Below are 18,609 nucleotides of genomic sequence, written 5' to 3'. Positions count from 1 at the left end.
ATCACACACACACACACACGCATCTCACACACACACGCATCTCTCACACACACAAAGAGACACAGACGCACGGAGCCCCCTCCCCGGACCCCCGCGCAGCCCCCCGACACCCCCCATCCCCCCCACCCCCACACACAGACACACACACACACACACAGGCATCACAGACACACACACGCATCTCACACAGAGACACACAGAGCCCCCCCCCCTCCCCGGACACACGCGCCGCCCCCCGACATCCCCCCATCCTCACCCCCACACAGAGGCACACACACACCACCCACGCACACACACACACACACACACGCATCTCACACACACACTGACACACAGAGAGCCCCCCCTCTCCCCGGACCCCCGCGCCGCCCCCCGCCATCCCCCCATCCCCACCCCCACACGGAGACACACACACACACACACGCACACGCACACGCGCGCACCTCTCACCCACACAGACACACAGAGTCCCCGGACACACGCGCCGCCCCCCGCCATCCCCCCATCCCACCCCCACCCCGAGGCACACAGACACGCGCACACAGCCCCGCACACGCACAGGCGCACAGAGACACACACAGACACACACACACAGACACACACACAGAGACACACACAGAGACACAGCCAGCCAGCCCGAGGCGCCCAGCGGGTCTCCCGGCCCCTTGGTCCGGTGAGTGTTTGGCCGCGGGCTCCGCGCCCCCCTCGGCCCCGGGGGTCGGTGGGGTCTCCGGCGACGCCCCCGGACAGGGTCAGCCCCCTCCTCCTCCTCCTCCTCCCCCTCCTCCCCTTCCTCCTCCTCCTCCTCCTCCTCCTCCTCCCGGTGCCAGCGGGGGCCGGGGCCTCCTGGGTCCCCGGGCAGGGGGCGCGGGGCGCGGGGCGCTGTCCTTGGTTCCAGAGCGCGCAAGATCCGCGGGGCCGAGGCCGAGAGAGGAGCCTGCCCGCCTGCCCGCCTGCCCCGCCTGCCAGCCTGCCAACCGGCCTGCCCAGGCCTGGGCCGGGCCCCCAAGGGCCTGCAGGGCCGGCGGTGGGCAGCACGGTGCCCCCCACCCGGCTGTGCCCACGCTTTTCCGAGGCAGCAGCCCCCTCCTCCCCAGCAGCTGCCGGGACCCCGCAGATGGGGCACCGCTCAGGGGGCCGGGAGCCCAGCTGGGGGGCAGAGAGCCCGGCTGGGGCGCAGAGGGGCTGCCTGGGGCACAGGGAGCCCAGCTGGGGGGCAGAGGGGCTGCCTGGGGTGCAAAGAGGCCGGCTCGGGGGGCAGGGAGCCCGGCTGGGGGCCAGAGAGCCCAGCTGGGGCGCAGAGAGGCTGGCTTGGGGGCAGAGAAGCTGGTTAGGGTGCAGAGAGGCTGCCTGGGGTGCAAGAAGGCTGCTTGGGGTGCAGAGAGGCTATCTGGGGTGCAGAGGGACTGTTGGGGTGCAAAGAGGCCGGCTGAGGCACAGAGAAGCTGGTTAGGGAGCAGAGAGGCTGTTTGGGATGCAAGAAGGCTGCTTGGGGTGCAGAGAGGCCTGTTAGGGTGCAGAGAGGCTACCTGGGGTGCAGAGGGACTGTTGGGGCACAGAGAGGCCGGCTGAGGCACAGAGAGGCCCGTTAAGGCGCAGGGAGGCTGCCTGGGGCACAGAGGGACTGTCTAGGGCATAAAGAGGCCGGCTGAGGAGCAGAGGGACTGTCTAGGGCATGAAGAGGTCGGCTGAAGCAAGAGCGGCCGGTTAGGGCACAGAGAGGCAGTTTGGGGTGCAGAGAGGCAGTCTGGGGTGCAGAGGGGCCAGTTAGGGTGCAGAGAGGCCGGCTGGGCTCGGAAGGGCTGCCTGGGGCACAGAGAGGCCGGCTGGGGCACAGAGAGGCCGGCTAGGGTGCAGAGAGGCCGGCTAGGGTGCAGAGAGGCCAGTTAGGGTGCAGAGAGGCCGGCTAGGGTGCAGAGAGGTCAGTTAGGGTGCAGAGAGGCCAGTTAGGGTGCAGAGAGGCCAGTTAGGGCGCAGAGAGGCTGGCTAGGGCACAGATGGACTGCCTGGGTAGCAGAGAGGTCGGTTAGGATGTAGAGAGGCCGGCTGGGCTCTCTGCCTGGGGTGCAGAGAGGCCAGTTAGGGTGCAGAGAGGCCAGTTAGGGTGCAGAGAGGCCAGTTAGGGTGCAGAAAGGCCGGTTAGGGCACAGAGAGGCTGGCTAGGGCACAGATGGACTGCCTGGGTAGCAGAGAGGTCGGTTAGGAGGTAGAGAGGCCGGCTGGGCTCTCTGCCTGGGGTGCAAAGAGGCCAGTTAGGGTGCAGAGAGGCCAGTTAGGGTGCAGAGAGGCCAGTTAGGGTGCAGAAAGGCCGGTTAGGGCACAGAGAGGCTGGCTAGGGCACAGATGGACTGCCTGGGTAGCAGAGAGGTCGGTTAGGAGGTAGAGAGGCCGGCTGGGCTCTCTGCCTGGGTGCAGAGAGGCCAGTTAGGGTGCAGAGAGCCTTCCTGGGCTCTGAGGGGCTACTTGGGGTGCAAAGAGGCAGTCTGGGGTACAGAGAGGCCACTCAGGGGGCAGAGAGGCCAGTTAGGGTGCAGAGAGGCTGGTTGGGGTGCAGAGAGGCTGGTTAGGGTGCAGGTGGACTACCTGGGGTGCAGAGGGGCTGGTTAGGGTGCAGATGGACTGCCTGGGATGCAGAGAGGCTGGTTAGGATACAAAGAGGCCGGCTGGGCTCGGAGAGGCTGCCTGGGGCACAGAGGGACTGTCTGGGGTGCAAAGAGGCCGGCTGGGGCGCAGAGAGGCCGGCTAAGGTGCAGAGAGGAGCCTGGGATTTGTCTGCTGTGTGACTCTGGGCAAGTCACTTCACTTCTCTGAGCCTCAGTTGCCTCATCTGTAAAATGGGGATTGAGACAGGGAGGCCCCACATGGAACAGGGATTGTGTCCAGATCGACTGTGAGCCCACTGTTGGGTAGGGACCGTCTCTATATGTTGCCAACTTGCACTTCCCAAGCGCTTAGTACAGTGCTCTGCACACAGTAAGTACTCAATAAATACGACTGATTGATTGACTGATTGATTGGGATCCCTCCAGGAGCCGGAACAGGTGCTGGCGGAGGGCACCTTCGACCTTCTCTCTACCCCACACCTGACAGTCCGACTGACCCCTGGGTTGTAATAATAATAATAATAATGTTATTTATTAAACTCTTACTATGTGCCAGACACTGTACAAAACGCTGAGGTGGATCCAAGCCAATTGGGTGGAGACGGTTCCTGTCCCACATGGGGCTCCAGGTCTCAATCCCCATGTTACAGATGACGGAACTGAGGCCCAGAGAAGTTAAGTGACTTGCCCAAGGCCACACAATGGACAAGTGAAGAATCAATCAATCAATCAATCGTATTTATTGAGTGCTTACTGTGTGCAGAGCACTGTACTAAGCGCTTGGGAAGTACAAATTGGCAACATATAGAGACAGTCCCTGCCCAACAGTGGGCTCACAGTCTAAAAGGGGGAGACAGAGAACAAAACCAAACATACTAACAAAATAAAATAAATAGAATAGATAGGTACAAGTAAAATAAATAAATAAATAGAGTAATGAATATGTACAAACATATATACATATATACAAGTGCAGTGGTGAAGGGAAGGAGGTGAGATGGGGGGATGGAGAGGGGGACGAGGGGGAGAGAAAGGAAGGGGCTCAGTCTGGGAAGGCCTCCTGGAGGAGGTGAGCTCTCAGTAGGGCCTTGAAGAAGCTAGAGAAGCAGCGTGGCTCAGTGGAAAGAACACGGGCTTTGGAGTCAGAGGTCATGGGTTCAAATCCCAGCTGGGTGATTTCGGGCAAGTCATTTAACTTCTCTGGGCCTCAGCTCCCTCATCTGTAAAATGGGGATTAAGACTGTGAGCCCCACGAGGGACAACCTGATCACCTTGTAACCTCCCCAGCGCTTGGAACGGTGCTTTGCACATAGTAAGCGCTTCATAAATGCCATTATTATTATTAAGTGGCCGAGTCGGGATTAGAGTCTGGTTCCCAGGCCCCTGCTCTATCTACTATGCCATGCTGCTTCTCACCAGCCGCCCTGCTCTCCCATGCCACCCTCCCACCCTGCCACCCCTCCGGCCTGGGCCTTCTGCGCCCCGCCTCCAAGCCGTCAGGCCCCCAAATCAATCAATCAATCAATCAATCAATCGCATTTATTGAGCGCTTACTATGTGCAGAGCACTGTACTAAGCGCTTGGGAAGTACAAATTGGCAACATATAGAGACATATAGGCCCAAATCGGCCATCCCTTCTCTGCCCACCCACCTCCTTCCCCGCCTTCCCCCCTTCCCCGCCACTCCGGCCCCCCCAAGCCACAATTCCCCTTCTCCTTCTGGTCCAAGCCCCCACCCCCTGCAAAGCTGGAGGTCGCTACCCCCTAAACGTGCGAGCACGGCTGGCTGGCTGGCCAGGAGACGGAAGGGAAGGGTCTCAGCAAACTCAGGGGGGCTGGGGAGAGAGGGGCTGTGTGACCACCTCCCTGTTGAAGTGCTCTGTCCCAATCAATCAGTCCTCTTTATTGAGCACTTACTCTGCGCAGAGCACTGTACGCTTGGAAACAAAGCGAGCAGGCACATTCCCTGCCCATAGGGAGCTCGCAGTCTAGAGGGGGGAGAAGGGCGTTAAAATAAGTGAGGGATATAGATGGACAGAAGTGCTGTAGGGCTGAGGTTGTGGTAATCCTGCCCCTGCCACTTAATAATAATAATAATAATAACAATAATAATAATGACATTTATTATACTTATAATAATAATAAGTGCTTCCTAAGTGCTTAGTACAGTGCTCTGCACATAGTAAGCGCTCAATAAATAAATACGATTGATGATAATAATGGCACTTGTTAAACCAGAGAAGCAGCGTGGCTCAGTGGAAAGAGCTTGGGCTTTGGAGTCAGAGGTTATGGGTTCATATCCCTGCTCCACCAGTTGTCAGCTGTGTGACTTTGGGCAAGTTACTTAACTTCTCTGGGCCTCATCTGGAAAATGGGGATTAAGACCGTGAGCCCCACGGGGGACAACCTGATCACTTTTTCCTTATAGACTGTGAGCCCACCGTTGGGTAGGGTCTGTCTCTATATGTTGCCAACTTGTACTTTCCAAGCGCTTAGTACAGTGCTCTGCACACAGTAAGCTCTCAATAAATATGATTGATTGATTGATTGATTAAACGCTTGGGGCTGGTTGATCCATGAGGGAGGCATGCCACGTCTCCCAGATTTTCAAGAGATTGTAAACAGGATCTTCCATTAGATTGTGAGTTCCTTGTGGGCAGGAAAGTGTATTTTGCTTCTCTTATACTTCACGAGGGCTTAATTAATAATAATCATTCTGGTATTTGTTAAATGCTTCCTATGGGCCCAGCCCTGTGCTAAAGACGGGGATAGGCACAGGATGATTAGATAGGACAACGCAATCCCACGTGGAGCTCGCAGTCCGAGGGGGAGGGAGGGCAGGTATTTTATCCCCACTTTACAGATAAGGAAACTGAGGCCCAGAGAAGGTAAGTGACTTGCCCAAGGCCATGCGACATGGAGGGAGGAAGTATGGGACTAAAACCCAAGTCCCTTGACTCCCGTGCTCTTCCCATTACGTCTTGGCATTCGGGGCTTGGCAGACTGTGAGCCCATTGTTGGGTAAGTCCGTCTCTATCTGTTGCCGACTTGGACTTCCCAAGCGCTTAGTCCAGTGCTCTGCACACAGTAAGCGCTCAATAAATACGATTGAATGAATGAATGAATTCAGTAGGCATTCAGTATACCCCTGAGAGGTGGACCCCTAGATGGAACTCGATGCCCCGGCGATGCCCCAGGCTCGTTGTGGGCAGGGACTGTCACTGTTTATTGTTGCACCGCACTTTCCCAAGCATCTAATACAGTGCTCTGCACACAGTAAGCTCTCAGAAAGAATGAAGGAATGACCAAGCGCTTAGTACAGTGCTCTGCACACAGTAAGCGCTCAATAAATACGATTGATTGATTGGTTGATTGGGATCCCTCCAGGAGCCGGACCAGGTGCTGGTGGAGGGCGCCTTCGACCTTCTCTCTACCCCGCACCTGGCAGTCCGACTGACCCCTGGGTTGTAATAATAATAATAATAATGTTATTTATTAAGCTCTTACTATGTGCCAGACACTGTACAAAGCGCTGGGGTGGATCCGAGCCAATTGGGTGTCTTGCTGGTTGTCCTGATCTTCTTATTTCTTTACCTGCACTGAAATGTAGGAAGTCAGTTCGTCAGTGGTATTTACTGAACACTTATTGTGTGCAGAGCACTGTGCTATAGGCTTGTACCATCAATTTTATAGTGGTATTTGTTAAGCACTTATTAAGTGCTACTGAGTGCTAGGGTAAATACAAGCTAATCCAGTTGGACACAGTCCCTGTCCCACGTGGGGCTCCCACTCTCAATCCCCGTTTTACAGATGAGGTAACTGAAGCACAGAGAAGTTAAGTGGCTTGTCCAAGGTCACACAGCAGTCTGCCTTCCCCTCTGACTGAGTCATCCGCCCCTTCACCACTGCCAACAATAACAATGATAATAACGATGACGGTATCTGTTAATAATAATAATAATAATGTTGGCATTTGTTCATCATCATCATCATCAGTCGTATTTATTGAGCGCTTACTGTGTGCAGAGCACTGTACTAAGCGCTTGGGAAGTCCAAGTTGGCAACATATAGAGACGGTCCCTACCCAACAGTGGGCTCACAGTCTAAAAGGGGGAGACAGAGAACAAAACCAAACGTACTAACAAAATAAAATAAATAGAATAGATATGTACAAGTAAAATAAATAAATAAAAAAATAGAGTAACAAATATGTACAAACATATATACAGATATATACATATATACAGCGTTTACTGTATAAGCGCTTGCTATGTGCAAAGCACTGTTGGGGATACAAAGTGAACAGGTTGTCCCATGTGGGGTTCACAGTCTTAATCCCCATTTTACAGATGAGGTAACTGAGGCTCAGAGAAGTTAAGTGACTTGCCCAAGGTCACACAGCAGCAGACATGTGGCAGAGCGGGATTCGAATCCATGACCTCTGACTCCAAAGCCCGGGCTCTTTCCACTGAGCCACGCTGCTTCTCTGCATGACTGTCTCTATATGTTACCAATTTGTACTTCCCAAGTGCTTAGTACAGTGCTCTGCACATAGTAAGCGCTCAATAAATACAATTGATGATGATGTTAAGTGCTTACTATGTGCCAGGCACTGTACTAAGCGCTGGGGTGCCAACTCCCTCAGGCCAAAATGCCCCTCCTTCAAGGATCACAGGTAGCAGCAGTAACAGCAACAGCATCCCGAGAAGCAGCAGGGTGCCATGGATAGAGCCCGGGCCTGGGAGTGAGAAAGTCATGGGTTCGAATCCTGACTCCGCCACTTGTCAGCTGTGTGACCTTGGGCAAGCCACTTAACTTCTCTGTGCCTCAGTTCCCTCATCTGTAAAATGGGGATGAAGACTGGGAGCTCCGCGTGGGACAACCTGATCTCCTTGTAACCTCCCCAGCGCTTAGAACAGTGCTTTGCACATAGTAAGTGCTTAATAAATGCCATCATTATTATTCTCTGTGCCTCAGTTACCTCATCTATAAAATGGGGATTAAGACTGTGAGCCCCACGTAGGACAACCTGATCACCTTGTATCCCCCCAGCGCTTAGAACAGTGCTTGGCACATAGTAAGCACTTAACAAATACCACCATTATTATTATTATTGTCTGCTATGTGACCTTGGGCAAGTCACTTCTCTGGGCCTCAGTTACCTCATCTGGAAAATGGGGATTAAGCCTGTGAGCTCCACATGGGACAGGGACTTTGTCCAATCTGATTTGCTTATATAGACCCCAGGATTCATTCAATTGTATTTATTGAGCGCTTACTGTGTGCAGAGCACTGTCCTAAGCGCTTGACATACATTAAGAGCTTAACAAATACCACAGTTATCATTATTATCATCATCCTCGGTCCAAGAGAAGCAGCGTGGCTCAGTGGAAAGAGCCCGGGCTTTGGAGTCGGAGGTCACGGGTTCAAATCCCGGCTCCGCCAATTGTCAGCTGTGTGACTTTGGGCAAGTCTCTTAACTTCTCTGTACCTCAGTTACCGCATCTGTAAAGTGGGGATGAAGACTGTGAGCCCCCCGTGGGACAACCTGATCACCTTGAAACCTCCCCAGCGCTTAGAACAGTGCTTTGCACATAGTAAGCCCTTAATAAATGCCATTATTATTATTTTTTTTTATTATAGTGGCCATGATTAATGTTTGCCAGGGTTTACTTTGGATTAGGCAGTTCATAGGCTTGGCAACTCCAGCCTCACTCTCTCACCTGACTCTCCGGAGGGCTGGACTGTGCTAATATAACTCTGACCCTTCAAGGTGAATGAAATTTTCCTCCACCACTGGTTTCCTAGGGTAAACAGAGGAAATAATAATAATAATAATAATAATAATAATGTTGGTATTTGTTAAGCGCTTACTATGTGCAAAGCACTGTTCTAAGTGCTGGGGTAGATACAAGGTAATCAGGTTGTCCCACGTGGGGCTCACAGTCTTCATCCCCATTTTACAGATGAGGGAACGCAGGACCAGAGAAGTGAAGTGACTTGCCCAAAGTCACCCAGCTGACAAGTGGCGGAGCCGGGATTTGAACCCACGACCTCTTGACTCCAAAGCCCGGGCTCTTTCCACTGAGCCATGCTGCTTCTCTAAGCAGGTAGAGGGAAGAGTCTAACTTCTCTGAGAAGCAGCGTGGACTAATGGATAGAGCACGGGCCTCGGAGCTAGAAGGACCTGGGTTCTAATCCCAGCTCTGCCACTTCTTTTTTAATGGCATTTATTAAGCACTTACTATGTGCAAAGCACTGTTCTAAGCGCTGGGGAGGTTACAAGGTGATCAGGTTGTCCCACGGGGGGCTCACAGTCTTAATCCCCATTTTACAGATGAGGAAACTGAGGCCCAGAGAAGTTAAGTGACTTGCCCAAAGTCACACAGCTGACAATTGGTGGAGCTGAGATTTGAACCCATGACTTCTGACTCCAAAGCCCACTTGCCTGCTGGGTGACCTTGGGTGAGCCACTTCACTTCTCTGGGCCTCAGTTACTTCCTCTGTACTTCCCAAGCGCTTAGTACAGTGCTCTGCACACAGTAAGCTCTCAATAAATACGATTGATGATGATGATGATGATGATGTAAAATGGGGATTAAGAGTGTTAGCCCCATGTACGGCATAGACTATTTTCATTCATTCATTCATTCAATCGTATTTATTGAGTGCTTACTGTGTGCAGAGCACTGTACTAAGCGCTTGGGAAGTACAAGTTGGCAACATATTTCTAACCTGCTTAGCTTGTCTCTACCTCCAGCGCTTAGTACAATGTCTGGCCCATTGTAAGTGCACAACAAATACCATAAAGGAAAAAGAGTCATGGATACTGGATAATAATAATGATGGTATTTGTTTAGTGCTTACCATGTGCAAAGCACTGTTCTAAGCACTGGGTGGATACAAGGTGATCAGGTTGTCCCACGTGGGGCTCACAGTCTTAATCCCCATTTTATAGATGAGGTAACTGAGGCACAGAGAATAATAATGATGGCATTTATTAAGCACTTACTATGTGCAAAGCACTGTTCTAAGTGCTGGGGAGGTTACAAGGCGATCAGGTTGTCCCACGGGGGGCTCACAGTCTTAATCCCCATTTTACAGATGAGGTAACTGAGGCACAGAGAAGTTAAGTGGCTTGCCGAAGGTCACACAGCTGACAAGTGGCGGAGACGAGACTTGACCCCATGACCTCCGACTCCCAAGCCCGTGCTTTTTCCACTGAGCCACGCTGCTTCTCTAATTCATTCATTCAATCGTATTTATTGAGCGCTTACTGTGTGCAGAGCACTGTACTAAGCGCTTGGGTGTTACATCTATCCCCCTGAGGGTGACCCTATGCACACAATCAGTCAAAATCCTGAACTGACTTGGTCACCTCAGTTCTCACTGTACAAGCGAATCCGATTGAACACAACTATGTCTCACCTGGGGCTCACAGTCTTAATCCCCATTTTACAGGTGAGGGAACTGAGGCCCAGAGAAGTGAAGCGTCGCGCCCAAAGTCGTGTAGCGGAGGCAGGATTCGAACCCAGGCCCTTCTGACCTCCCAGGTCCGGGCTCTTTCCACTAGGCCACGCTGCTTCTCCATTCCTTAGCTTCTTTCCCAACCACCTAAGAAGCAGCGTGGCTCAGTGGAAAGAGCCCGGGCTTTGGAGTTAGAGGTCACGGGTTCAAATTCCGGCCCCGCCACTTGTCAGCTGTGTGACTTTGGGCAAGTCACTTCGCTTCTCTGGGCCTCAGTTCCCTCATCTGGAAAATGGGGATTAAGACTGTGAGCCCCACGTGGGACAACCTGATCACCTTGTAACCTCCCCAGCGCTTAGAACAGTGCTTTGCACATAGTAAGCGCTTAACAAATATTATTATTTAGCTTCTTCCTGATTTTCCCACAGCTTCCCTCACCCGGCTCCCTGCTCCAGAAATCCCTCCTCAGCTTTACCTGCCAAAGACCCTTCCTGTCCTCCTCGTTCCCAGTTTTTTTTCCGGACTTTCCCTTTCTGTCCCAAAGCCTTCCCTCGAGAGTGAGACCGTAATTCCCCCTGCAAATCCCAGCTTCCAAGCAACTCACACATTCCATAACACACAAGAAACACAAACAGAAAATCTGTTCGGAGGAAACCTCAGAAGCTTGATTAGCAATGTTAATGACTTTGAAAGCTCAGCAGGAAACTCGGAATGAGGGCTGGGTTCTTTGGTGTCTTTTCATTCATTAAAATGGGGGTCAGGAGAGGACGTTTCGAAGTTTAAGCAGCTCCGGGGACGAATAGTTAGGCTTCAAATGAATTAACTTGGTGACTGTTAAAGCAGATTTTCCCTCTATTTATTTGTTAGGTTGCTGCAGTTCTTGCAGCAGTGATTGGGAGTGTGCACGCGTGCTCAGGAGCTTTGTTAATAATAATAATAATAATAACGATGGCATTTATTAAGCGCTTACTATGTGCCAAGCACTGGTGAGGTTACAAGGTGATCAGGGTGTCCCACGGGGGGCTCACAGTCTTCATCCCCATTTTCCAGATGAGGTAACTGAGGCCCAGAGAAGTGAAGTGACTTGCCCAAAGTCACACAGCTGACAAGTGGCGGAGCTGAGACTTGAACCCATGACCTCTGACTCTAAAGCCCGGGCTTTTTCCACTGAGCCACGCTGCTTCCCCTAAGCAGTTCTCATCCCCTTCGATGAGAAAGTCCATGTTACGGAAGCATGGAGAAGCAGCGTGGCTTAGTGGAAAGAGCCCGGGCTTGGGAGTCAGAGGTCGTGGGTTCAAATCCCGGCTCTGCCACTTAGCTGTGTGACTTTGGGCAAGTCACTTCTCTGGGCCTCACTTCCCTCACCTGTCAAATGGGGATGAAGACTGTGAGCCCCACGTGGGACAACCTGATTACCTTGTACCTCCCCCAGCGCTTAGAACAGTGCTTGGCACATAGGAAGCGCTTAACAAATACCATCATCATTATTATTATTACCGAGTTCTGTCTGACCCATTTTGCGTAATGACCCAGAGTTCCATGAATGGGGTCATTAACGACATATTTTGTTTTATTGTCTGTCTCCCCCTTCTAGACTGTGAGCCCATTGTTGGGTAGGGACCGTCTCTGTATGCTGCCAACTTAGACTTCCCAAGCGTTTAGTACAGTGCTCTGCACACAGTAAGTGCTCACTGAATGAATGAATGGTATTTGGTGATATTGAAAATAATCAGGTCACTGTTGGTGGGAGAGTACTTGTCTGGATGATGATGATGATGGTACTTGTTAAGCGCTTACTATGTGCCAAGCACTATCTTAAGCGCTGGGGGAGAGACAAGGTGATCGGGTTGTCCCACGTGGGGCTCACGGTCTTTAATACCCATTTTACAGATGAGGTAACTGAGGCATAGAGAAGTTAAGTAACTTGCCCAAAGGCACACGGCTAAAAGGTGACTGTGAGCCCACTGTTGGGTAGGGACTGTCTCTATATGTTGCCAATTTGTACTTCCCAAGCGCTTAGTACAGTGCTCTGCACATAGTAAGCGCTCAATAAATATGATTGATGATGATGATGAGGTGGCGGAGCCGGGATTAGAACCCACGACCTCTGACTCCTCAGGCCGTGCTCTTTCCGCTGAACCACACTGCTTCTCATGGATGGACTATTGTTCTGACCCAGAATGATAATTCTTGCTTTCTTATGTTCTTCCTGCAGAATGCTGTGTGCGCTAGAGTTTTCAGTTCCGATTGACCAAGATTTGGGGTTGGGTTATACTGTGGGGTGATCCCAGCTTCTCAATCAAGAAATCAATCATCTTTATTGAGCACTTACTGTGTGCAGAACACTGTACTAAGCGCTTGAGAAAGTACAGTATAACAGAGCTGGTAGACATGCTCCCCATCCACGAAAGAGAAGCAGCATGGTTCAGGGGAAAGGGCACGGTCTTGGGAGTCACAAGATGTGGGTTCTAATCCTGGCTTCACCACTTGGGTGCTGTGTGACCTTGGACAAGCCACTTCACCTCTCTGTGTCTCAGTTACCTCAAAGAGCCCGGGCTTGAGAGTCAGAGGTCATGGGTTCTAATCCCAGCTCCGCCGCTTGTCAGCTGTGTGACTTTGGGCAAGTCACTTCACTTCTCTGAGCCTCAGTTCCCTCATCTGGAAAATGGGGATGAAGACTGTGAGCCCCCTGTGGGACAACCTGATTACCTTGTATACCCCTAGCACTTAGAACAGTGCCTTGCACATAGTAAGCGCTTAATAAATGCCATTATTATTATTATTATTATTATTATGGGGATTAAGACTGAGAGCCCCACGTGGGACCACCTGATCACCTTGTATCCTCCCCAGCACTTAGAACAGTGCTTTGCACATAGTAAGCGCTTAACAAATGCCATCATCATTATTATTACCTGGAAAATGGGGATTAAGACTGTGAGCCCCACATGGGACAACCTGATTACCTTGTATTCATTCAATCGTATTTATTGAGCACTAACTGTGTGCAGAGCACTGTACTAAGCACTTATCTGTGAGCCTTCTAGACTGTGAGCCCACTGTTGGGTAGGGACTGTCTCTATATGTTACTAACTTGTACTTCCCAAGCGCTTAGTACAGTGCTCTGCACACAGTAAGCGCTCAATAAATTCGATTGATTGATTGATCTTCTCCATTGCTTAGAATAGTGCTCGGCACATGGTAAGCACTTAACAAATACCATCATTAATTAATTGATGCCTGGTCCAGAAGAAGCGCTTAACAAATACCATTAAAGAGCAACAACAACAAATAAAAAGAGCTTACAGTCTAGAGGGGGAGACATTTACATAAATAAATATAAGATATGTATTTAAGTGCCTTGGGGCTGGGGAGGGTGTGACTAAAAAGTCCAAATCCAAGTGCAAGGATGAGGCAGAAGGGAATGGGAGAAGAGGAAATGGGGGCTTAGGTGGGGAAAGGCTCTTGAAGGAGATGTGCTTTTAATGAAATTTTGAAGTTTGGGGAGATTGATTGGTCGTCTGTCAGTATGTTTGGTTTTGTTCTCTGTCTCCCCCTTTTAGACTGTGAGCCCACTGTTGGGTAGGGACTGTCTCTACTTCCCAAGCGCTTAGTACAGTGCTCTGCACATAGTAAGCGCTCAATAAATACGATTGATGATGATGATGATTCGAAGAAGGAGAGTGTTCCAGCTAAAGGCAAGATGTGGGTTAGGCGTCAATCAGTCAATCAATCCAGCACTCATGTTTATTGAGTGCTTAATCAGTCAACAGTACTTAATGAGCACTTACTAATCAGCATCAATCGTATTTATTGAGCGCTTACTATGTGCAGAGCACTGTACTAAGAGCTTGGGAAGTACAAATTGGCAACATATAGAGACAGCCCCTACCCAACAGTGGGTTCACAGTCTAAAAGGGGGAGACAGAGAACAAAACCAAACATACTAACAAAACAAAATAAATAGAATAGATAGGTACAAGTAAAATAAATAAATAAATAAATGATAGCATTTATTTAGCATTTAGACCCTACTGAGAGCTCACCTCCTCCAGGAGGACTTCCCAGACTGAGCCCCTTCCTTCCTCTCCCCCTCCCCATCCCCCCCACCCCCCCATCTTACCTCCTTCCTTTCCCCACAGCACCTGTATATATGTATATATGTTTGTACATATTTACTACTCTATTTATTTATCTTACTTGTACATATCTATTCTATTCTATTTTGTTAGTATGTTTGGTTTTGTTCTCTGTCTCCCCCTTCTAGACTGTGAGCCCGCTGTTAGGTAGGGACCGTCTCTATATGTTGCCGACTTTTACTTCCCAAGGGCTTAGTACAGTGCTCTGCACACAGTAAGTGCTCAATAAATATGATTGATTGATTGATTGATTGATTAAGCGGTTACTATGTGCAAAGCACTGTTCTAAGCACTGGGGAGGTTACAAGGTGATCAAGTTATCCCACAGGGAGCTCACAGTCTTCATCCCCATTTTACAGATGATGTAGCTGAGGCACAGAGAAGTTAAGTGACTTGTCCAAATAATAATAGCAATAATAATGGCATTTATTAAACACTTACTATATGCAAAGCACTGTTCTAAGCCCTGGGGACGATACAAGGTGATCAGGTTGTCCCATAGGGGGTTCACAGTCTTAATCCCCATTTTACAGATGAGGTAACGGGCACGGAGAAGTGAAGTGACTTGCCCAAAGTCACACAGCTGACAATTGGCGGAGCCGGCATTTGAACCCATGGCCTCTGACTCCAAAGCCTGTGCTCTTTCCACTGAGCCACGCTACTATGTGCCAAGCACTGTACTAAGTGCTTGGAGAGTGCAATATAACAAACACATTCCCTGCCCACAACGAGCTTACAGTCCAGTCATTCATTCATTCAGTCAGTCAGTCGTATTTATTGAGAGCTTACTGTGGGCTGAGCATTGCACTAATGCTTGGGAAAGTCCAATAAAACAATTAATAGACACATTCCCTGATCGCAAGGAACTTACAGCCTAGAAGGGGGGAAGACAGACATTATTAAGCGCTTAGTATTTGTAAAGCACTGTATTAAGCACTTGGGAAAGTACAATACAACAATAAACAGACACATTCCCTGCCCATAGTACTCTTACAGTCTATAGTAGAGTAAAGTAAGAGAAGCAGTGTGGGTCAGTGGAAAGAGCACGGGCTTGGGAGTCAGAGGTCATGGGTTTTAGTCCCGACTCCGCCACATGTCTGCTGTGTGACCTTGGGCAAGTCACTTAACTTCCCTGAGCCTCAGTTACCTCATGAGACTGTGAGCCCCACGTAGGACAACCTGATCACCCTGTATTCCCCCCCAGTGCTTAGAACAGTGCTTCACACAAAATAAGCGCTTAACAGATGCCATCATTAATTAATTAATTAATTAGAGTGGGGGGAGATAGACATGAATATAAGTGAATAAATTACAGATCTGTACCTTAGTGCTGTGGGGCTGGGAAGGGGAAGAACAAAGGGAGCGAGTCAGGGCGACAAGAAGGGAGTGGGAGAAGAGGAAAGCGGAAGGCCTCTTCAGCTTCAGGGAAGGCCTCTTTGAAGAGACCTGCCTTTAATAAGGTTTTGAAGGTGGGGGAGAGTAATTGTCAGTGCTCTAAGTGCTTAGTACAGTGCTCCGCACACAGTAAGTGCTCAATAAATACGATTGAATGAATGAATGAATTTAAGGAGAGAGGGCATTTCAGGCCACAGGCCATAGGGATCGGTGACGAGATAGGCGAGATGGAGGCACGATGAGAAGGGTAGCATTAGAGGAGCGAAATGTGCGGGCTGAGTTGTAGCAGGAGAGTAGTGAGGTGAGGAAGGAGGGGGTGAGGGGATTGAGTGCCAACTTGTACTTCCCAAGCGCTTAGTACAGTGCTCTGCACACAGTAAGCGCTCAATAAATATGATTGATTGATTGAGTGATTGAGTGCTTTAAAGCCAGTGGTGAGGAGTTTTTGTCTGATGCAGAGGTGGATGGGCAACCAACCACTGGAGCTTTTTGAGGAGTGGAGTGTCATGTTCTGAACGTTTTTGTAGAAGAATGATCCAGGCAGCAGAGCAAAGCATGGACGGGAGTGGAGAGAGGCAGGAGGCTTGGAGGTTAGCAAGGAGACTGATGCAGTAATCCAGGCTGGATAGGACGGATGGTTGTATTAACGTGGCAGCAGTTTGGATGGAGAAGAAAAGGTGGATTATAGCGGTGTTGTGAAGTTGGGACTGACAGGGTTTAGTTTTCCCAAGCTTTCTGTGGGCAGTGCACTGTACTAAGTACTTGGGAAAGTACAATATAACAGAGTTGGTAAACATGTCCTCTGCCCACAACGAGTTTACAGCCTAGAAGGGGAGGCAGTCATTAATATATAATAGATTCTAAATAATTATAAAATTATATAAATAAATACACTGCAGAGAGGTACATAAGTCCTATGGGGCTGAGGGAGGGGTGAATGATGATGATGGTACTTGTTAAGCGCTTACTATGTGCCAAGCACTGTCCTAAGCACTGGGGAGGTTACAAGGTGATCAGGTTGTCCCACATGGGGCTCACAGTCTTAATTCCCATTTTACAGGTGAGGTAACTGAGGCACAGAGAAGTGAAGTGACTTGCCCAAGTCACACAGCTGACGAGTGGCGGATCCGGGATTAAAACCCACAACCTCTGACTCCCAAGCCCATGCTCTAGTGCAAGGGTGATGCAGAGGGAGTGTGCATCTAGCTTTATTTCTATTTATTCTGATGACTTGACACCTGTCCACATGTTTTGTTTTGTTGTATGTCTCCCTCTTCTAGACTGTGAGCCCGTTGTTGGGTAGGGACCGCCTCTATATGTTGCCGACTTGGACTTCCCAAGTGCTTAGTACAGTGCTCTGCACACAGTAAGCGCTCAATAAATACGATTGAATGAATGAATGAACGAAAAGTGGAAATGAAGGGCACTTGGAGGAGATCTGTTTTTGAAGGTGAGGAGAGTGAGTGTCTGTCAGATAGGAGGAAGGAGAGTATGGCTCAGTGGAAAGAGCCTGGGCTTTGGAGTCAGAGGTCATGGGTTCGAATCCCTGCTCCGCCACTTGTCAGCTGTGTGACTTTGGGTAAGTCATTTCACTTCTCTGGGCCTCAGTGACCTCATCTGTAAAATGGGGATTAAGACTGTCATTAAGAATAAATGCCATTATTATTATTATTATTCCAGGCTAGAGGCAGGACATGGGCGAGGGGACAACCTGATCACCTTGGAACCTCCCCAGCACTTAAAACAGTGCTTTGCACATAGTAAGCGCTTAATAAATGCCATTATTATTATTATTATTATTATTATTATTCCAGGCCAGAGGCAGGACATGGGCGAGGGGTCAACGGCAAGACAGACGAGATCGAGGTCCAGTGAAAAGGGTTGCATTAGAGGAGTGAAATGTGCGGGCTGGATTGTAATAGGAAATTAGGGAGGTAATGGAGGAAGGGGTCAGGTGACTGAGTGCTTTAAAGCAGATGGTAAGGCGTTTCGTTTGATGTGGAGGCCGATGGGCAACCACTGGAGGTTCTTGAGGAGTGGGGAAACACGGACTGAATGGTTTTATAGAAAAATGATCCGAGCAACAAAGTGAAATATGGATGAGAGCGGGGGGAGACAGGAGGCAGGGAGGTCAGTGAAGAGGCTGATGCAGAAATCATGCCGGGATAGGATAAGTCACTTAACTTCTCTGTGCCTCAGGTCCCTCACCTGTAAAATGGGGATGAAGATTGTGAGCCCCACATGGGACAATCTCATCACCTTTTATCCTCCCCAGCACTTAGAACAGTGTTTTGCACACAGTAAGTGCTTAACAAATGCCATCATCATTATTATTATTATTATAAGTGCTTGGATCAACATGGTAGCAATTCTCTAGACTTCTGCTCTACCTGATCTTGCCCCAATTCGGGGCTGATTCCTGGATTTTTCCCCCATGTGGAGTGAACAAGACACTGTCCCTTGCCCCTCCGCCCCCCAGATGGAAGGAGGAAGGAGGAAGGAGGAAAGAGAGTTGTTCTTCTGGCTTTATTCTCCAAGCATATCAACTTTCATGACTGGATAAATGAGAAGCAGCATGGCTCAGTGGAAAGAGCCCGGGCTTTGGAGTCAGAGGTCATGGGTTCGAGTCCCGCTCTGCCACATGTCATCATCATCATCAATCGTATTTATTGAGCGCTTACAGTGTGCAGAGCACTGTACTAAGCGCTTGGGAAGTACAAGTTGGCAACACATAGAGACAGTCCCTACCCAACAGTGGGCTCACAGTCTAAAAGGGAGCATGTCTGCTGTGTGACCTTGGGCAGGTCACTTAACTTCTCTGAGCCTCAGTTATCTCATCTGTAAAATGGGGATTAATGCTGTGAGCCCCACGTGGGACAACCTGATCACTTTGTATCCCCCCCAGCGCTTAGAACAGTGCTCTGCACATAGTAAGCACTTAACAAATGCCATCATTATTATTATTATTATTATTATTATTATTATTGTAAACTCCCAGCACTTAG

At 49.8% G+C, this 18,609-nt stretch overlaps 1 protein-coding gene across 1 annotated transcript in view; it reads left to right on the top strand.

Moving 5' to 3' along the window:
* Positions 1-614: 614 nt before the first annotated feature.
* Positions 615-18,609, top strand: part of PTPN5 (protein tyrosine phosphatase non-receptor type 5) — a 101,555-nt gene continuing 83,560 nt past the window's right edge. Inside the window, exon 1 of the mRNA XM_038764268.1 lies at positions 615-673. The gene's annotated coding sequence lies outside the window, so the exon portion shown is untranslated. The remainder of the gene's footprint in view (positions 674-18,609) is intronic.

Source organism: Tachyglossus aculeatus, chromosome 22 (genome assembly GCF_015852505.1).
Source record: "Tachyglossus aculeatus isolate mTacAcu1 chromosome 22, mTacAcu1.pri, whole genome shotgun sequence".
Taxonomy (NCBI): domain Eukaryota; kingdom Metazoa; phylum Chordata; class Mammalia; order Monotremata; family Tachyglossidae; genus Tachyglossus; species Tachyglossus aculeatus.
This window is presented reverse-complemented; position numbering and strand designations above follow the sequence as displayed.